The sequence below is a fragment of the Lagopus muta genome, chromosome 20, assembly GCF_023343835.1.
Source record: "Lagopus muta isolate bLagMut1 chromosome 20, bLagMut1 primary, whole genome shotgun sequence".
In the NCBI taxonomy this organism is placed as follows: Eukaryota; Metazoa; Chordata; class Aves; order Galliformes; family Phasianidae; genus Lagopus; species Lagopus muta.
The window spans coordinates 3,530,361-3,544,448 of record NC_064452.1 but is presented as its reverse complement, the minus strand read 5'-3'; the positions used below and the strand labels follow the sequence as shown (position 1 = coordinate 3,544,448).

General features: G+C 42.0%; 1 protein-coding gene across 5 annotated transcripts in view; it reads left to right on the top strand.

The window, feature by feature from the left end:
* Positions 1-14,088, top strand: part of SPECC1 (sperm antigen with calponin homology and coiled-coil domains 1) — an 82,370-nt gene that overhangs the window by 30,972 nt on the left and 37,310 nt on the right. The gene's annotated exons all lie outside the window — the stretch shown is intronic.

Here is a 14,088-nt window from a genome sequence, read left to right as displayed (position 1 = left end):
CGATGCCATCGGACCACAGAAGTCTTTAAAAATCTGACTCTGAATGCCTCTGTTATGATGTATATTGTAACCTGGATTAAATGCTTATTTCCAGTTACTTAAGAGAGTAAAAGTGCTTTGGCGGGTTTTCTGTTGAGCGTGGGTACAAGAAGCAGGACCTGGGCATGCACAGCTTTTGGCCTGATGTAGCTACCGTTTTACTACAAAGATCAGCTTTAGTTTAAAACCTATGAATAAAATAATACAGGGCAGAAGCAACGTTCTGGGGGGCTGACTGTGCCTGCTAACAGTCAAGATGCAAGATATATGGGCACAGCAGTGGTAACCCCAAGTTCTGGGTGGGCTGGTCAGTGCTGCTGAGAACAGGAAGGAAATTATTGGGCCCAAGCACAGCAGTTTGAAGCGGACAGCTTACTGTGTTGGACTCTGAAAGAAATTTAGCTACAAAATGTCAGAGAGGTGAAGACAGAGAAAGTGGACATTAGATACATTGCATGCTTTTTTGAAGTAAACCCCTGCTGATGTCTAATGGGTGTATTGGAACCAAAGGTTTACAGGATTGCAACAGTCAAGTATCAATTTAGATCACTCTACATGTTGCTAAGAGTGCAAGAGTGTTTCAACAGGAACCAGGGACAATATACAATCTACAGGTCTTTCCTGACTTCAAACTTTAAACCTACTTTAAACCGTTTTAAAAATAATTTGTAAGAACTTTGTTTTGTGGTGTTGTGACCAAAGTTTGCACCATCTTTGCCAGAACTCTCCTGCTTGCAAAGTGGGTAAGTAATAACTATCTCCAAGTGCTCTGCATACTTGAATGTAATGAGCATGTTGAGTTTTTAGAAGGAAAACACCTGTGAAATAGTACCAAAAATAAGTTGTAAAAACAGTAGTGAATATTGCTGCAGTTCATCAGTAGAATTAGTTTTCTGCTTCTGAGACTGGCTGCCTCAAATAGAAAGAACCATTAGGGCACCTGTGAAATAGTTGGAACATTTTATGGGATCTGTGTGGAAGAATACACACCATGCAGTGCAGAAACATTTATTGAGAGAAGCCTTTCAAACATCATTTTCCTTGGAAACAGTGAGGCAGCCAGTGCTTGTGAACAGGAGTGCTAAGATTGTTTGACATTGGTTGACTTGGTGATGGTGAGGTTTTGTTTATCCTCTAAACATCTGCAGGTGATGTGGTGATTAATAATATCTTTGAGAAGGGGTGGAAAAAGTGATTCAAAACATGCAAAAACTTTGAAAGCAGCAGTTGAATGGGAAATGTTAACTTCTCTAGCTGGAACAAGGTAACGAGTGGGGTTATCCAAGGGTTAGACTTTTTTTGGGACTGTGCTTATTTGTAAAACATGCTTACAAGGCTTGGATGAGGCTATCAGATGTCAGTGCACACAGTAAGGCAGTATTGATCTGTTTTCTTGTGCCTGTTTTGTCCTGACCCAGGAGTGGCTTCATTTTATGTTTCAGCGTAGGGGAGTCAGTCCACAAAACATCAGACCCTGTCAAGGTGAAGGGTAGAACTATCATTTCTAGCAATGTCTGATTTTCCTTCTCAGGGAGTACGTTTGGGTCTTTCTCTGGGTGCTCCCTTCAGTCTTTGTCTGCTTCTCTTCCTTTCTTTTAAACATGGGAACCACTCATTTTAGCTGTTCTATGTCAGCACACCATTTCTGCCAAGCAAGAGCTCCAGAGAACAGATGAGTTTAATGATGGTGTGGGGGGAAGGGAGGAAGGCGAGAGGGGCCAGCAGAGCTAATGAATCACATAACAGCTTTCATGGAAACACCGACAGCAAGTCATGTCCTCTTCGAGCCCAGGCAGCGAGCCGTAGACCTTTTGTTCCCAGTGGAGCCAGCAAACCACAGTTTGCTCTCCAGTGGACAGCTTAATTCCTTAGTCACCTCTTCCTCCCACAAGTCACTCTTGCACGAGGGTTTTACAAATGCTTTCATTCTTCAGAGTAGTAACACACTGCTGATTAAACTAGCATTGAAGGAGCTTATTTTCCCCCAGAGAGTAATTTCTACTTGACTTAAGCCTCTCTTCCAAGGCCAGTTAGGGCCAGCTCTGTTGATTAGCTTTGTGATGTGACTCAACTGGAGTGACACCATTAAATCATTTCAGAAATACTGACAAACAGATGTCAAATAGCAGTAGTGTGTTCTGCTCTGTAGGCCAGCGAAACGAGTACAGCCAGGAGACTATGTCACTATTTGGACAGACCTCTTAGAGGAATTTAGTCATGAGTATGAGTAACTAGCTGCCTCTGAAAATATCTGTTTGAGGCAGAGTTAAGTGATAATCAGAGGTCCCCTGATCCCAAGTTGAGAGGCCAGTGAATGCTAAATTTGTGGAAGAGATCAGTAAAGTTCTGCTTAATGCAAGGGCCTTACAACATTTGGCGTAGGCTGGGAGGATGTGCTGAGTGGGAGTACTTTCTCTGGGGGCTGGACTGAAGCTCTTACAGAAAGAACTTCTAGGGCACGGCAGGCAGCAGGATGTGGTTTATGGATTTTGTTTTGTGTTAAATTGTTTTGCTGTTGAAAATTAAAACCATTCTTGGAAAAAAAGCAAAGAACTTCTGCTGCAGTTGAGGAATCTTACTGGGTGAAGTAGTCAGTGGGGGCTTGTCCTGTGACAGAGCTGTGCACAACTGCTTCTTCCCAGCTCTGGGGATGTTTTAAAGCCTATGAATAGTAGATCTGGTATAACAGTAAAGGTAAAAGCAAACTTTCACACACATCCATGTCCTCCAAGAAGAATCACATCTCTCTCATTTTTGTTCCTCTGTATGCTCTGATGCTGTCAAAGAGGATCAGTGGAAGTAGGACTCCACTGAAGAAATGGGTAAAATTCTCACTTGCTTCAGTAAAGTCCTATTTATTAATGTATGGGAAAGGGGTGTTGGGGCAGAGTGCAGTTAGTGGTTTGACATATGGTGCTTATGTTGGCTGACTTTTCCTCCTCCTCCTACTGAACTGTAATCTATCCTTAACACTTAGTTTGCATTTCTTTGCCACGTACTGTAGATAATATTCAGAATAATTTGCTTTACTTTTCAATTTGCAATGAACTAGTCGTTGCACATGTAATTTGATGAAAGGCAATTAGTCCTGCTTGAAGAAGTTGATTGCTTTCTATGATCAGTTCCATTTCTAAGCAAAATAATATTTAGAAATACAATGGCTACTTAAAAGCAAACAAACCAAGAATAAAACATGCAAAATCTTTCTGAACAAACTTAATCACTAAGGATGCTGCCCTTCTGCACAGCTTCTGCCTCAGAATGCAGCAGGCATCTCAAATTCAGAGGATTTTCTGCTGTATTTTTAACACCCTAAAGGTCTTCTGCAATTTAAATTACTGCAATTTAAATATAAATTGCAGCATTTGTAACGAAGATGGAGAAATCCTTATAATACTGTGTAATTATGCCCCATGTAATCACTTTTGTATGGATTGTTTCTATGAGGGTGTGGGTAACGATAAATTTGTTGGCACAAATCAAGTTCTCTGCAAGACAGGGAAGAGAAGACCTTCAAAAGCATATCTGGATGTTTACTTTTATAGACAAAAACACAAACCAAAACAGAGGTAATTCCTCAGAATGGTGCAGAAAAGACCCAGCTCAGCAGTAAGTTCAATCAGTCACAATTAGCAGCTGGTAACTGGATGAGACAGCTTTCATGAACGCCAGTCATTGCAGGTTGGGTATTCTCCACTCAGGGAAAGCACGCACTGCACCAGCCTGCTGAGTGCAAGAGCCCTGCTGTTTTCCTAGCAGTGACATGATAAAATAGTTGGTAAGCAGCAGCCTGTAGAGAAAATGTTATTTTTGTTGTGGGTGAAATTGTCAAAATCCTGTTTTCTCAGAAAACAAGAAGACACGCATCTGTTTGATCATAAACACTTTTAATGCTTTTTCTAAGTCTTGTTCCCAAGAATGTATAATGTCAGCAGTGATGCTGGTACTCCAGCACTAGGCAGAGGTGGCACACTGGTGTCACACCCATCTCCACTGGCAAATGTTGTGCTGTGGTAGGAAGTGTGCTCCCAAAAATTGAGGCAGTTTGTGTAAATCTTTAAACAAGTTTAAGCCCTCGTATAACAGAAGGTTGTGTGCCTGGTTTTATCAGGCTAAGGCAACGTGCAAATATGTTGGCTTGTTTGCAGCCTCTTTAAGTGCATGTCAATAGCTTTGTTTAACCCATGCTGTGTTATCAGTCCTGGGCTTACTGTCCATTTTAAGGAGAGAGACACACAACCCTGGTAATACTTTTCCAGGCTTCTCCTGAGCAGAAGTTGGTGGTGATCAGTCATCTGAAGGGAAGGGACAGCACTCTTTGAGGAGCTGGATGTATTTCCACGATCCTTATCTATTTTTGAGAAATCCTGCTTTTACAAAGCCTTGTTGACTCTGAAGAATGGGCTAATCAAGTTAGAGATTGGCCTCTCCCTCCTCCACTCACAATTTCTTTGAGGCTGCTTGACTGCGGAAAATCTTTGACTGATCTTTTAATTAAAAGTGCTTTTTATTTTATTTTTTTAACCAAGGAGTTGAAGCTCTTCCTGCTTTGAAGTGGGCAACTTTTTATAGATAATCATCTCATTATGTTATGAGATTTCTTCCTCTCTGTCCTTCTGTCTGGCTCCTTGATGCATCTCATCCTGTGCTGATGGAGTTTTAATGATTTCAGCCCCGTTCCCAGTGTCAGCTCTTCAGGACAGTGCTCTTTGGCTCCCTTCTTGCTCTGCTCGGCACAGCTGAGGCTCTAGATGAGCTGTGGAAACTAAACACAGTTCTGTTCCCCACTCCCTCACTGCAGCAAGCTGGAAACAGCAATAAAACTGGGTTTATTATGTGGTCATCGTATTTTAATAAACAAAAAGCAGTTGTAATAGCAGTGCGACGTGTGTTGGTATTAAGTATTATTCAGAATGTAAAGGCCTCTATTTTTTAAATTCTGCCCTCTGTTTTGCACAAGGAGGAGGAAGCTTTCTTCATATCTTAATTTTTGTTCCGTTCCTTCCCACTCTATCTGGATTAGCAGGGTTTGAGAATTCGTGAGGAGAGAAATTCTTTTGGCTCAGTCAGCCATGGCCTTTTGGCCAAGTGTGGGGCAGCATTCCTGAACTGGAGGATTCGGGTCATGGTTTCCTAATACAAAGCGCTCAGCAGCAGCACTGACCAAAGGCATTTTCAGCTGCTTCATTCCTCTGTAGTGGCTTGCTGCTCCCTCGGTGGGATGAGCTCAAGTGTTTATGGGCAGGATGGTGAATTAGATCAGGATCTGTCTTTAACAAAGAAAGGTGAAGGAGGAAAAGCATGTAGGTAATTCCACAGCCAGTATAATTCCCTGAGCCAGCTCTCAACCTGGCCTCCTGAGCAGTTCAATACACTGAATTCTGATGTTGATATCGAACATCTTCCTACTTACGATCACTTTTTGGTTATCCTTTGTGCATGCAGATGCATCAGTTGGGCCTTTGGTTCAGGCGATACACAGCGCTGATGTGTGTCTGGAAGGAGCAGGGTTCTGTTCACTCCTCTTTCCTGTTGGCTTCTTGGACCAGGAGGCCCCGTTCTTCTTTTCTGACCAGCAGACACAGCTCAGATGTTAATGCACAGCTGTGACAGCCATTGTACGAGCACTGTGCGCACAGCAATGTGTCTGCTTGCTACTCAGCAATGACCATTCCTAACTCAATTTACGTAGCTGGTTTGTTTGTGTTTTAATTTCCTGTATTTCTTGAAACACTTAAAGCTGGTATTCCATCTGATTTAATTGCGTTTCCCAGAAATGGGGGAGTATAGCTGTCATGTTTCCACTGTTAATTCAGCAGTGCCTGAGTGACAGACTGCTGGGTTCATTAGTAAGGAAGTAACTTGCTGAGCTGAAGACAATTCTCTACTCATTTGCAAACAAGAATAGAGGAATATCCTGGAATTCTTAATACAACTAATAGTCATTTATCTCAGGGGAACCGTATGTAGTACAGGCATCTCATTCAGAAAATAGCTGGGTTTCTGTAAATTCCATCAGATTAACTTTGATATAATGCTATGTAAAACATGTTAGTCATCCTTTCTAGGAGGAGACAAGGGTTACAGTCAGCAGGTGACTGCGTTTTTGGCGGACCCACAGGTATTAACAGTTCCTAAATAGATTTGAGTTTACAGGAGGACATGCCAGTAGGCATACATGTGATATAGAGTTTCTTTCAACATTTGCTAGACCGTTTGCTTTGGATGTCTGTTTGTTATGCCAGGTTGCTGGGTACTCTCAAATACGACGCAGTGCAGTGATAGATGGCAGTTACACTCCTTGTCTGCTCCCAGATTGGCAGAGATGACAAACTTTGGTTAATCTGTGGGGTTTTGTGCACTTCATTTTAAAGGTAAGCACTGTGGTATCCTCGTGTAGGTCGTGGTGCAAGAGGCTTATGGCACTGTGAAGGCCCAGGTACGAAACTGTATTATCTTCAAAATAGGCATATCCAAGCTTGAGTTTTCACTTGAGACTTAACAAACTTCCAGAAAATCCAAGCACATATCTGAAGGAATGCTCAGAGAAATTCTGCTTTGTACAGACATTGGTGTGTCTGTCAGGGTTAAGAGATTTTAACTACGGCTGTGGTTATTCAGAGAGGAATTCTATATGAATAGACCAACAAAGTGGAAAGGAAGCTCATGTTGTAACCAGTCTTTAGTCTCTATTTGATGAAAGAGTGAAGGTGTTATTTGAACAGATGCTTCTATATAGTTAGTGTTAGATTATCAAGATCACCTTTGTTATTCTGCAGCCATCCCCTTGTCTCTTTTAAAGCGGGGTGGAGTGCAGCTGAACCTTCCCAAAGATTTGCTGACCTGCAGAGGTGTTGGCTCTATGACTAATGTTCTGCAAACAGACTCATTCAGGAGAACCATAACTGGCCAAGCCTAGATCTGCTTTGTTTGCTGTTGCATAAAGACTGAGTAGCAGAGGGCATTGCCTTTCTGCAGGGAAGCTCTGAAAGAGATGGAAAACAACATCTTTTCGTTACTGAGGAATATCCAAAGGAGTGTCTAGCAGTGTGGTCACTGAGAACTGCTGACAGGCTAACCCACTCAGCTTGTTCAAGCAGGTCAAGCTGTAATTGTTTGTTGCTGTGCAATAGTGTTACTCTGTATCCTAATCTTTACCTAGATGGATGGTGGACCAGATGTTTTCAAACACTTTGCTCTTGAATATGAAATTCTAGACAACTTAAGCAAATTTGAAAATAACAGTAGGTGATGATCAGTCTCTTGACACCATTCTCTGGAAATCCAGCCTTCTGCATCCAGTCACTGTTAAGTGAAGCACTTAACAACTGATTCAGATCTTCAGTTGATTCCATCACATGCATTCACTCAGTATTCATGATCAAACTATCTTCCTGTCAGCATGCCCAAAGGATTTGGAATACAGACATTAAATAACATGGCAGACTGTTTAGGGATCTGTCTCTGTGAGTATCTCTGTGGAAGACTTTAGTCCAGTACAGGATTGCTGTTATTTCTGCCCTCCTTTATAGCAGTTACGCTTTTTGTCTTTCCACCTTGAAATGTATCAGTGTTTCCCTCCTGTGGAAACTGTTTCCTGTTAATTAGGATATGGGAGATCTCTGGACAGCAGGGAAATTGTTTTGTTTTTTAACTTCTTCATTTTCTTTAAGCAAAGCTGTGTAACAACAGGGGAAGTACTTAAGGTGTACTTAATGTACACCTATCATTCTTCTGTGCTATATAGTCATCATTACCCAGAACACAATCCTGGTTTTTCATTTTCATCAATCTCTGATAGGAGCAGTGGTGGAGAAAGGAAGGTGAAAGTAAATTGCAAAGTCACCTAGACTTTCCATTCAAATTTGAGCTCTTAACGGCTCATCTGCTTTTGGGAAAAGTCATATTGAGCACCAGGTTCATCAGGATCTTCTCAACTCAGAATAACATTTTCAAAAGGCTACAGAAAGGGTGGCTCATCTCCTTTTAACATGTACTACTTTACAGCAGGGAATCACCTGGGAATACGATGGTTCCAAAGTAGTATTGACTTTTTGGAGTTGCTAACCAATTAATTGGGATCAGTGATCTCATGAAGTTGTATATTAACGCACTGCATTATGTCATCGTTCATTTTGTGGCTGGAAGTTACCCAAGTGGTACTTGGGTACTGAAATAATTTTGAAAATGACAATAAAAGCTGTTATTACCCATCTTGGAACATCAGCTTCTAAATCTGTTGTGAAATTATGGCAGTTCAATTTGATGTCCAGCACCATTTCAGATGTCTTCAGACATCACAGTTGCTCTCTTGGTGCCTCTCTGGCAGAGTACTTATCTCCCATAGGTGCTGTCAAGTCTTTCAGGTCAGTGAAGGTATTTTAAAATACCTAAAGAGCATCCAAAGTGACATTAGACATCTATATTTTGGCTTCCTACATTGTGTCATAAATTGGGTGAGATTAAGGTATGTCTGTGGCCCATATTTGTCCAGTTTGGTTAAAAAACTGTAATAGAACACAGGCAAGAATGAGCACACATAATTACATGGTTGCATTACTGTTTGTTAACAATCTGCTGTGGATCCTCAGCAGTATCTTAGCAAACCCTGGGTAGGTGCAAGCAATGCTGAGTTCAGGATCTACCTTGCAAGTCACAGTCAGAGCATAAGATGAAAGCCAGAGCTGATGAGCAGGGCTATTCCAGCTAAACCACGTGTAATAGAGCAAAGTAAAATGGTATGGAGATGTTTAATAACTCTTTTTATTTGCCGTGCAAACATGGGCTGTTAATAGTATTGTCTTAACTTAGCCACTCTGAACGCTCACAGCACGTATAATGATGTTTTTCCTCAAGGTTTCACAATAAGCACTTTTCTGTCTGAGAGACAGAAACCTGTGAGCTCTGTGTAGGAAAATAGATTGAAAAATCATAGTGCCTGGGAATAGAATTCCAGAACAACAAAAGGAGCAGTCTTCTCTGTTGGCAGGGAGGCTACGAATTGAGCCCATAATTTCTTGCTTCTTTGTCCTTTATTTCTTTATTCCTTTGAAGCCATTTTGAGATGGGAGGGATGGCAAGGAAACATGCAAGACAGTGAAATTGTTTGTTTGTTGCAAGTGTGGGAGGAAGAATGAAAGAGACGTGGCAATTGTTGAGCAGCAGATGATCATGAGAGTACAGATTTGTCTGCAGGCAAGTCTGCCTTTTTCTGAACTACGACTTCTAACATTACAGAGTGCTGTGAATAGTTTTATTTCTTGTTTTGCTGCCCTTGCAGTTCGAATAAGGTGTCCATTGTTCTGAAAAATCACACCCAAAAATGTGCCTGTCTTCATGGTTTAGACTTACATGACTGAAGTGCTTTCTGAAATGAATCAGCGATCAGCGTGCTTAAATTACATAGATGAACTCTGTTCCTACTCAAGCTATGGAAACATGAATTATTAACATGGATTTTTAAACATGCTAGAGAAGAAACTGCATGCTTGTACTGTTGCTAGTTTAAGAGTTGTCGGGATTGCAATTTGGGAAGAGCTTACAAATGGAACTTTCCATGTTAGTTTATCCTTGGAAGAACTGAAGTCCATGGCATTAAGCTTTGGGTTATTAGAATGTTGATAGAGGGGAGGATTAAGAAAAGGGCAGGTTGTGGGACACGAGTGACACAAAGACCAGAGGCAAAATAGTCTTGTAGTGACTCCAGTTCTAAAAAATAGATTCAATAGAGAAATCAGAACTTACTGCAAGGTGATTCTGTGGTCAGATGAAGTCAGTTCCCAACTGAGATATTTCCTCTGCACTGGGATTGGAGAAGCAAGTATTTGAACTAGTGCTACTTAAGAATCAATTGAAATAAATGTAAGTTCAAGGCTTTCCTGCAGAGGCAGTGATATGGTATCTTAGAGCACACAGAGCGTGAGGACTGACAGTCTCGATGGAATCTTCATTCCTAAATGTCACACGTGACCCCTCTGTGCCTATGGTAAAATGTTTGCCACCTCCCCTTCCTTGCTGTGCTGTGCTGTAACTGTGTTAGCTCTCTTGCAGGAATTTGACTTCTGAACAGCAGTTGATGTGTTCCACTTTCTGGGTTAGGAAATGATTCTCTCCATTCTCTCCTTGTTATGGGAGCTGATGCAGCAGGTGCTGGGAGCTTAGATCCGATATAGATCAGAGGCACGATGTGGAAAAATTGAAGAGCAATCCTGATCCTTCCTTCTGTGCAATACAATGTAGTTGTGCTGCAAATGGGATTAAAATGGCTAAAGATCATCATGAGGGGTCAACTTTTATCTCGTTAAAGTTCCACTTTGTTTCTGATGCCAGCTGAAAGGCTGCAAGTGTTCCCTGGTGAGCAGGAAGGCAGCACAGCAGGCTGTGAGCCAGCAGCTCCGGGGGCCTAATCCTTACTGATGTAGCATGACCTTGGGCAAGGCATTCCTGTGCATCTCTCTTTTGTAATCTAGAGGTCGCAATTGGTCTTTATCTGTAGATTTGAGCATTAAATTGTTGTTAATTTCAAGATATTTTGAAGATTACAAGTATTATGTAAGTTTAATCCCTTCTGCCTGGATAGTAAGTCTGGCAGATCCTGAAAATGGAGGAGTTCAGTGCTCCTCCTGGGCACCAAAGTGAGGAATGTGACAATAAAGTGACTCCGGTTTGTCCAAAACAGATTTTCAGGAAATAACTCCCATGGATTATTTGGGGATGATTCCCAGCTCTTCTGAAGTGGAGGAACACAAGCTGAGCCCGTTGGCAAGCTGGGTGCTGCACTGGGGAATGGGAGGTTAAGCATGGTGCAAAGGGAAGTACATGGAACTGTACTGTAGGCTGGAGGTGATGGAGGTAGGTATGAGTTTGGATGAAAAAGCAGTGGTATGGAGCTGTGCTCAAATTTGTCAAGAGAATAGTTGTGCAGGCAGGGTAAATAAATGGTGGAAATGTGAATGAGATACCATAGCAGCATTTGAACAAACAGAAAGATATTTAAGGGTTTGGGATTTTTTTCTAGATTGTCACCCTTGAGATGCAGGATTCTGAATTCTTGGTTGTTTGTTCATATGTTTGTTTATTTCCTGCTCAAAACTCTCCCTTGGAAGTGCAGTTCCATGAGATGCCAACCACTTCAAAATGAAAACACGAGCAAAAGAAAAAGAAGTATTAATCATATTAATCAGCTCTGAAACAGGGTCTGCAGCTTGGCAGCATGCTCTGTCTGGAATCTCCTTTAGACCTTAACTGGTAGAGTGTAGAGCTGATGGTCACCAGAGAGACTGTGCAGCTCTAAGTACAGTGCCTGCATAGTGGTGCCTCGGGCACTGGGGCTGGCAGTTCCATTAATAACTGCTACACTGCTCAATTTCAAGGTCGTTCAAGGGGGGAGTTGCCCATAAAAAAGACTTGATATCCATGCTTATGCTTGTTTTGGTGCTTCCTGATCAGCTTATGCCTTGAGAGGTGCCTCTTTTCTATGTTCTCTTTGGCTTTTTAGTACTTTATTGAGCTGTTTTGGAGGATGGAGAAAGGAAAATACAGAAACACTTGTATATCAAGAAAAAACACATAGGTTAATTAGTGGTTCCTGATAGATTGCAAATGCTTTATGATTTATGATGGAACAGGTCAGCAGAGTATGGACTCTTACAAAACGCATGGGACAGGCTGAGTAAGCTTGATGGCTGGGCTGGTTGGCAGCCTGGTGAAGTACAGATAATCCCTGGTAAGTATGCTTGATAGTTATCCTTATGTATACATCTTCCATTGCTCAGGATCATGTTGCAATTGTAAGCAGGTGGCAATTAGAAGCATGCTGGCATTGCTACCAGAGCTGCTACGTTTCTCTGTGGAAAAGGGTTTTTTCTCATAGTGCTGCAGAATTTGTACCAGTGTGTAGCAGCATTTTCTTGTTGCAATGTGTGTTACACTGCCTAGTCAATGCTACCCACTGCTTATATAACACTCCCCTGTCATGTGCTGACCAGATGACAGTCATGCAGACAGGCATAAGCTTCAGCATTGCAAGAAGCAGATGAGTTATTTGGGGCACTTTGTCATAAAATTGCATCACAACAGTAGGAAAAACTTTCGGATTGGATAAAAGAGTGGGATACAATGAAAGGCTTTAAAAGCACACCTTGGGTTCTATTGAGGAGCATTTCTGGCCATATGTAATGTATACTGTACATCTTTAATCTGCAGTATGGCTATAGCTTGTCTGAGTTCTGCTTCTCTACTTGGGACTCCGATACAAATATCTGCTCCAGGGATGGATGCTCTCTGCTGTGCTCCTGTGAATCTCTATGTGAACCTTTACTTCTGTGCTGAGCTGATGCTTCTCTGCTGGAAGCACCACGTCACATCAGTCTGTTCATTTCCCCTCTTGTCCTTCATCTTTCAGCATCAGCTGCATCAATACTAAAAGCTCTGTGTGGTGAGCTCACTGTGAATACATTTTACAGGTGCCACGCTGTGGCAGTTGGGAGCCCATGAATTTGGAAACAGGACGAGCAGTGAGGCCAGAGCCTTCAGACCCTCCCAAATGAAGTTCTCTGGCTGGAGCTGCAGCAGCCACCATTTGAGTCGCAGCAGCAAACTCCTCTCTCTGCCTGTGCTGCACTTCTTGCTGCGGAGCGCCGTGCTGCCTGGATCCTTCGGCTCCTGCAGATGCAGATGGCTAAAGGAAGCTGTGTGGGCTGCTGGCTCTCCAGCCAGCCTGTCCCCGCTATCTCTTCCCATAAACACTGGACCCTTTGTCTCAGGCTTTATCGTGCCCCTGCCATCACAGAGCCCTTTCTGTGCTCTCCTCCCAGCACAGCCACTGTGTTCAGGGGTCTTTTCTTCAGCTGCTCTTTGTCTCTGGGTGTTTATTGTGCCTGCTGCAGAGTGTGTTTGTTGGGAAAGAGGAGGAGGGGCTCCTGTTTGTGTGGGTTTTATAAACCCAGTGCAGTCTTAAAAGAGATACTGAGCAAACTGGTGGTGATGATATTAACCCATCAGTGCCCTGCTTTACTGACTGCAAAACTGTGCTAAGGTTTCCTCAGTGTGTGGAAAATGTTTTGGGAGGCTGGCCGAGTTGTATTGCTGTGGGAGGCAGTAGGCATGCAGCCGTGCAGCAGGGGGTCTGCTCCCCTTTTGGTCTCAACAGACCTTTGATTTTCTGTGAATTTTGCACATGTATGTCAGCAAAATGAGCCTTGCAAACGTGGGGAGATGGAGCTGATTGTAGCATTTAAGCCCAGAGTGCTTCTGGAACTTGTTCTTACTGCAAACACTGGATTGGTAGCCTCTTCTATTTGCTTAACTGACTTGTGCATCCTGTCTACGTCGCTACATCAGTCTTTTGGTACAACATCTCTTTGTTGTACCATGTTCCAAAACTTTATGGCTCTGTACTTAAAGGTTTTCCTTTTGAGGAAGGTCCTGAAAACAGAAACTTGAACATAATTCTTTTCTTTAATCGGTTTGTTAATGCTTTCAAGGTTAGAATGGCTGTTACTGTTTATTCAGTACCTGTGATACCGTATTCATTATTCAAGTCTTCTAGAATATCAGCTGCTCAGAACTTTTCCCTTGTAATCACCTAATGCTTTGTTACTAGGTTTAAAATAATGATACTAAATAACATTAGAAAGGAAAAGCATCCATTTTCTAAGCTCCTCTTGTTCTTCCATGTTAATGGAGAATGTGATTTATAACGTGAAAAATCTTTTGTTCAGCTCTGAGAAACTGTTGCAATACCACTGTTGGAGTCAGTTTTCTATTTGAGAGTCCATATGTATGAAAGTGGAGTCAGAATAAGGGTTTCCAACATTTTCCATGATTCTGTCCTGTGTAAATGGAGTGTAATGCAGATACATTAGTTTGATGTGTGATAACATAGTCGTGTGGCTAGAAAATAATATATTTTATAATCAAGGATCATATTTTTTCCTACACTCTTGAAACTTTAGCCAGAAACTAATAGGATTAAACTTCTCTTCTCACAAAGTGTAGCATAAAGAATGTTTTCATTTTCAAATAATTAGCATCCTGGTACTGGGGGGG